This window comes from Gadus macrocephalus, chromosome 7 (assembly GCF_031168955.1).
Source record: "Gadus macrocephalus chromosome 7, ASM3116895v1".
Taxonomy (NCBI): domain Eukaryota; kingdom Metazoa; phylum Chordata; class Actinopteri; order Gadiformes; family Gadidae; genus Gadus; species Gadus macrocephalus.
The window spans coordinates 14,038,086-14,045,585 of NC_082388.1; the positions used below are offsets into that span (position 1 = coordinate 14,038,086).

Consider the following 7,500-nt stretch of genomic DNA (forward strand, 5'->3'; position numbering starts at 1 on the left):
ATTGTGTATGCACCAGAATTAAAGCTTGGCTGTTCTTTAGTAATTATTACCAAGTCAAAAGGCTCTGAGATTTAAGGTGCCATAGGTTGGGTAAACCATCAATTGTATTGTTTTTTATAAATTAACACGATTTGTTTGTATTAATTGTGTGTGTGTGTGTGTGTGTGTGTGTGTGTGTGTGTGTGTGTGTGTGTGTGTGTGTGTGTGTGTGTGTGTGTGTGTGTGTGTGTGTGTGTGTGTGTGTGTGTGTGTGTGTGTGTGTGTCTGTGTGTGTGTGCGTGCGTGCGTGCGGGCGTAGGATCCGCCAAGCCTCTTCCATTCAGGGGCCTCACCGTATGAAGGATACCCAATATGAAGAGCAATTGAGGGCCCCGTGGACGCCTCTTGTGTGTGTGGCGCTTTGTGGCTTTGATGTGCGGGATTCCCAGCGGCCTGTGGGAGCCACGGAGCCGGGTGTTTGGGCGTGTTCCCGTTCGGCTGAGCTTCAAACGCCGCGGGATCAGAGCTCAAGAGGAGGGTGTTCAGAAGGAGAGCTATAGGCCTACCTGCTCTTCGAGGTGTGTGTGTGCACGCGTGCGTTCACGCTTGCGTCCGTCCATGCGCATTTGTGTTTGTGTCAGTTGTTCGTGCACCGTGCGTGCTTGTATAAGGGAGAGGTTAACAGTGTGTGTTAGTGTCTTTTTTGCTGCCTTCTGGAATGCATATATATATATTGATGCGTGTGTCTGTCTCGCTATACCGAAACAATGTTTTGTCATCAAAAAAGTTCTTGCGTAAATTCGATCAGAGTAATTATATAGATTCGGCCCGCCATATTTTGCGCGGAATTTCCAGGCACCTGACGTGCGGAATGGAACCTGTCCGTTGTTTGTATTAAAGGACTAAATGTTAACTCTGAAGGATTCGGTGCTTGTCGACTGTATTATCACCTTGTTGGAGCTTAGTCTGTATACATAGATTGTATACAAGGTTATTTAAGACCAGAAAGCGGTTAAGCCCTTTAAAGGAAGGAGGGTGTTCAGAGTGCTTGATATAAAAAAGCTCCCTTATTCCATGGCGAGTTGAGGGCTTTGTAACCTACTTTATTGTTCGCTTTTGGCCACACACAAAAAAAGGGTGGAGGTGGAGTGGTGGGTGGAGAGATGCTTCAGAGACAAACTCAATAGTTGACCTGTACGTCCCGATTGAAGACAGACGGTTGGCTGATCAGGGCATTCTCTAGGCCCACTGGGAGGAGGATGGAGGAGGGCTACAGCAGAAGAGAGATGGAGAGGACGGATAGGATTATTATTGAACTTGTCTTTATTACTGCATAGTGTGAAGTAGACCTTCATGAAAATAAGGCCTTTGTTGCTCCTTTTGTAACACAAACTAACGGACACGTGTCGGCCCACAACCCACACTATGACCAGTGTATACAGGCTGTGTGTTTGCTTTGTACTTTTTGTACTTTTGTTATAAACCTTGATAAGGCCGGACGGGCAGCAATATGTTTATCATCCCACAGCCTCACGCCTGAGCTCAATAACCTTATAGTTATTAAAACATATATTATTATTCTTTACAAATGAGGTGGGTCTACGGATTCGTAGTCCAACTTCATTTGTAGCCTCAAATATATGGCCTTTATTTCGGCAATTCTCTGATGAAGATGATTATCCTATGGATCACCTCATCACTGAATGACGACGTTATTTTGGGGCTTATTATCCTATATATTTTTCAATGATTTGATGAAGTAGGAAATTTCCCAGATAATACTATTTATTTGATACATTTAAGGGTTGACCTTTCCAAAGTTATAAAGCAAGTGGCTACTTAAATACTTTTGCACATACTTTGCACTTGGAATATACGTTTGTAAATCTGGGATCAATAACATTATCAAAGAAATTGTTTGTACTTCATCTAATTGCTGCTATTAATCTTAGTCACTAGGCCTACATACTCATTCTATTTTAAATTTGGTTTATTTGATTTAAAATGTAATTGGTACACCCCATGTGTTAGATTAAATGCTCCGGCCTGCAGGCTTAAAATTTAATAAACCATCCACACTATATGGCAGTGTGGATGGGTATGAACCAAAACTTATATTCGATTGAATTATGGTATAATTTGTATATAATACAATACATGTAATTCATTTGAATTTAAGAAAGCAAGAGCCGAAATTATATTTTTAAAAAGAGTCACATATTTATCCGAAAGCCTTTTAAACAGAAAGAGAAACCGAAACGGAAATAAATAGTTAATACTGAGCATACACTATTTAATCGACCTTATTTGCATGAGGCTATAGGCCTATGAATATAAAGTTACATTTGAATAACGTTTTCCAATAGGCCAATAAGAATTATAATGTCTTGAAGTCATAGTTTAGAAGAACTAATTCAGAAAACACAAGCCTAATATATTCACTGCAATATTTAGAAAGTATGTTCAATACAATTTAAAAGCATAGCAACAGATGTACTTAATTTTTAATACAACAGTATTTCAATAAATTCATTATTAATTAATATTTGGCAATGGCAACGAGGCCTGTCAAAATTAATACTAAATTATTTAAATCCACATCACGCATGACAAATACACACAGCTGATAATAAATTCATGTGTAGGCCTATGCTTATGATTATGATTAGTATCATTATCAGATTATTATCATAAACATAATCATAATAATAACTACAATAATAGTAATAATTATTCTTATCATTTCGTCATTATTAATGAGGGTTGGGGGTTCGGGATGGAAATCACCTTACCGTAATACTTACCTTTGTGTTCTCCACTCTTCCCGCTCATGGGTGAAGATCCCACGAGCATCACTCGTCCTGCTGTGTCGCGGCCCGCGAGGCTGAGGACGCCGTCTGGAAAACTCAAAACTGAAGATCAATGCCTTTTACTTCCACAGGAGAGCCTGTGTACAATACACAAAAGTGTATCATAATAATAATATTAGGCTATTATCAATAGAGGGACCTCAGCTAAAAAAAAATGATAGTAAATAGTCTGATTAGATAAATAAAACAGTCAAGCCACAACTGGACTTACCTTCTGGTTAGGGTGACGCCACGGGAGCGTAAGAGTGTGACGTAAAAGGATCTGGACGGACATGGATCCATTTCTGGTCCCCAGACCGCTGGCTCCATGGAACCCATAATAGACACGGATTGGTCCTCACTCTTGCTCCTGGGTGTTTGTGTGCCGTCTCTGTGCGCGTGTGTGTGTGTGTGTGTGTGTGTGTGTGTGTGTGTGTGTGTGTGTGTGTGTGTGTGTGTGTGTGTGTGTGTGTGTGTGTGTGTGTGTGTGTGTGTGTGTGTGTGTGTGTGTGTGTGTGTGTGTGTGTGTGTGTGTGTGTGTGTGTTTGGGTGTGTGGGTGTGTGGGTGTAGGAAGGCTCGCATAGGCCCGTCTGCGATGTAGGGCCTATGGTTTTCGTTGGAAAATCTGAGTTTAAATTTAGTTCTAAAATGTTTAGTTATGAATGGCGCGACTGTGACAGAATAATGGTCTTATTTAGGCATAGTGACCAGTAAAATGATTGGGGGGATACAGAAACAATGTTTAGGGAATGTTGTAAATGAGTCGAATTAACCATCTCAATGCGTTCATTTTAAATTTCAACATAACGTTATACTTTTACAATTGCACAAACTAAAAATTAACAAAGAAGTCTAGCATATCGCAATCGTCTTCCCTTTTTAGTAATAGCTGAATATATAAGGGAAAACGTGTTTAGAATGTATGAATGTTTTGACTAAGCCACTGTAGGCTATGTTTAATAAATACATTCCAACCCCCAATCAACAGTGCTTTGGAGAATACTTAACACAATAATTGACCGCAATATATCATATTTCAATACAATTAATTATACTTAAATGCTAACACGTGAAAATCTATTTAACTAATATTAAAATGGCGGCCTAATACTTTCTCAAATCAAAATTAATATAAGCTATAATGAGAATAAAATATTGGATTAATATTTTGCGTGTAGACATTTGAATCACATAGAAATTAAACACTGTACTCGAACAGTGCACAGTTGATTGAATTAGTATTTATCAGGACAATAAAAGTAAGAACAAAGACAAAACAAATTGTATGGAGTTTAAAGTGAATCTACGCACAGACAACATTCTCCATGAGACACCCTAACAAGCACCCTGAAATACAGAACCTCAGCCTCCTATAAACCTGCTTCACACGCAAGTCTGCTGTCACACACACACATGGACACACACACAGACACACGCAGAGATACACACACATGGATTCACAGACGGACACCGACAGGCAGACAGACAGAAAAACACACACACAATCACACACACACACACACACACACACACACAAACACACACACATATATACACACACAGATGCATGCACATGCACACTGATACAAAAATAGACACGTTTTTATACGCACAATATACAGACAGACACACAAACATATACACACACATACCAACAAACACAGACACACACAGAAACACACACACACAAACACATGCATGCACATACAGGCCGTCACAATAATAAACACATATTCCTACACAAAATACAAACACATACACAGACACACAAAAACACACTCACACACAAACACACACACACGCGCACACACACACGCACACACACACATGCATGCCCATACAGGATGACACAATAATAAACACATATTGAGACACAATATACAAACACACACACACACACACGCACACACACACACACACACACACACACACACACACACACACACACAAACACACACACACACACACACACTCTTGTGTGCGAACATAGAGACGCACATACGAGCTTCGTGGCAGCAGGGTTTGACCCAGAGAGCGAGCCTCTACGAGGGGCCCATGTGGGGGGCAGGGGCCCATGATGGCCCCGGCCGGCCACAGGAATGCCCAGTGAGGCAGGTTCATATTCACCCTGCTCCGCTCCCAGTAACACACTGGGCCAGGAGACTGGCTGCGGCCGGCGTTCCCAACATTTTGTTCAAGCTGTGAGGCGTTGTTTTTGTGTGCTATGGTGGTTGCAAGATGCACACCGTTTTAAAGAGTCCTCACCTCCCATTCAAATAGTGGGAGAAATATGCAAAGTGAAGAATAAACATAGCTGTTCATGTCCCCTCTGATTTTGAAAGTGTAAAGAGTCCTGACGTTTTTTTTTGTGGCCGAAATACATAACTACTTAATTGTGTGTTTACATTTTTGAACCGACAACTAATGGAATCATTTCTTTGCCGCCGCAGTGAGTGCAGTAATTCATCGTCATATTCGGGAATAACAAGGTGTGCTTAAACCTCTTTGAATCCCAGTCTCTGTGGTGGTGCTTGAAGCTCTTTAGTTTAAAGGAGACTTTGGGGCTCGAGGGGCTGGGAGGGGCTGGATGGGGGGGAGGGGGGGGAAGGGGTCCAGCTCGGGGCAGGGGGGGGGCTAACGTAGCCAATTACACCCAGCCCATTGTCTCAGAGATAACCCAGCTAAGGGGCTCTGCTCCGCAGACAGGTGGGGTGTGGCCATTGTAGCGACAGTGGACGTGATCTGTGAACTACATGCTGTGTGGCCCGCAGAAACCCCGCCACGGTCCCCACGCATTAGCGCTCACCTTTGCTCCTACATGTTTATCTTCTTGTTGTGTGTGCATAGAGAGCCTCTGCATGAATGCACATCATTTCATTGTTTCTTTGTATGCACACATTTAAAACAATAGCCTTTCATTGTTGTTGATTAATTGGCTCAGGCTTGGCTTTTGACAATGCGAGTGTTTAATCTTTGGTCTGGAAGAAGAGAAACACGCACACAGGTACAAACCCCTCACACACAAAAACACACATGTGTGTTCTTATGCACCTTCTTACTTAGCTCAAACTGTCAACAATACACGCACACACACACAGACACACTCACAACATCTTGCCCTCCATACTTGACGACTGTGACACCGACTGCTCATATCTTGCGTCTCCTAATTCTCCAGGCTTCATGAGGCTTTAGTGGCCATTGTTGTGTGGGAAATCAACATAATGGCCTCTTGGATCGGTAGGGAAGATAAGAGACTCAATATTCACTCCTCTCGCCAAATGCCAGACCAGCTGGTCATTTGTTGAGAGCCAACTTTGGTTTGTTAAGCCTGCCTCCCTGCAAATTAAAGCGAAGGGAATGTGTTTAAAAACGATGTACAGATGTCATCAAAACAGTGAATTTTAAAAGGGTTAAGATGCACACAATGGAATTGCGTGCACTTGCATCGTGTGTTAGGCATATTTTGTTTTTTCCTGTTGACGTCAACGCTATGAAAAGTAAAAAAATACACTAATATATTTCTTAATGTCATATACATTGATACATGACAAATTATCAGATTTAAACAGAGCGGGATTTAAGACTTCTTTATTTTTCCGTTTATTATTATGGCTACTTTTCATTCTCGAGACGTCTGGCTCGTTGCTTCCAGTTGTATTCTCTGACGACACAGTGGTGAAGAAGAGCTCTCTCCCTGACGCCGCACCGCTAGCGGTCGCATTCCATCCACCGCCGCCCTTCAACCTGAATGCCAGACATTTCCAGTCCATTGTGTAGCTTTAATGGGGCTAGCGGTGAGCTAACACGACCCAGGGTTAGAGGTTGGACGCTAGCATTACCCGGGGTTAGGGCACTTATGCTAAGTGTAAGTACGATTATAAGAGGCAAATGGTTTTTTAGTTATTTATCTTAGCAGTCTTCACCGTGCCTCGCCCAACTCTCCACCCAACACGACGGAGACGGTGAAGCAACTCTGTCAGGCGGCCATCGCCCCTCCTCGGAGAGATTATGAGTGTGTCGGCCTCTTCTTGACCTACATTATGGCTCCGCGGATATGAAGCCCTGCTTCCCTTCTGCTCGCTGCTTGTGACTAAATAAGGTGTCACAACAATTAGAGCTAATCTAAGGGTGTTAGTGGAGGATGAATAAAAACACTGTTTAAGTGAGGCTTTAGCGCTGGAGCGCCGGGGGAGAGAGAGCGGAGGCAGAACCCTGGATGGCACTCTGCGGGGAGAGAGAGAGGAGGCAGAACCCTGGATGGCACTCTGCGGGGAGAGAGAGAGGAGGCAGAACCCTGGATGGCACTCTGCGGGGAGAGAGAGAGGAGGCAGAACCCTGGATGGCACTCTGCGGGGAGAGAGAGAGGAGGCAGAACCCTGGATGGCACTCTGCGGGGAGAGTTCTCAGGATTAGGGTGAATCTCGCATAGCGTTATTTAGGATCTGGTTCGTTATGTCCAGCTTTGATTTAATGGTCTGCTCGATGGGGGACGTTTGCTCATTTCAAATAGAGACGTGGGGGGGGGGGGGGGGGGGAGGCAGGTTACTGTGGTACAATTGAATTATAAAACTAGTACACACACAAACACACGCATGCATGCATTTTACAAACGTAATAATGTTAAATTCACGATAATATTTTATATCATTGAAGAAAAAACATGAAGGT

At 42.9% G+C, this 7,500-nt stretch overlaps 1 long non-coding RNA gene across 1 annotated transcript; it reads right to left on the reverse strand.

Annotated features, from left to right (window-relative positions):
* Window positions 1–566: 566 nt before the first annotated feature.
* LOC132460951 (uncharacterized) lies at window positions 567–3,210 on the reverse strand. The gene is made up of 3 exons (XR_009526488.1): window positions 3,061–3,210; window positions 2,784–2,891; window positions 567–1,249 (listed from the first exon to the last, which is right to left on the reverse strand). It is a non-coding gene; the product is annotated as an uncharacterized LOC132460951 (long non-coding RNA).
* Between the last annotated feature and the right edge of the window lie 4,290 nt (window positions 3,211–7,500).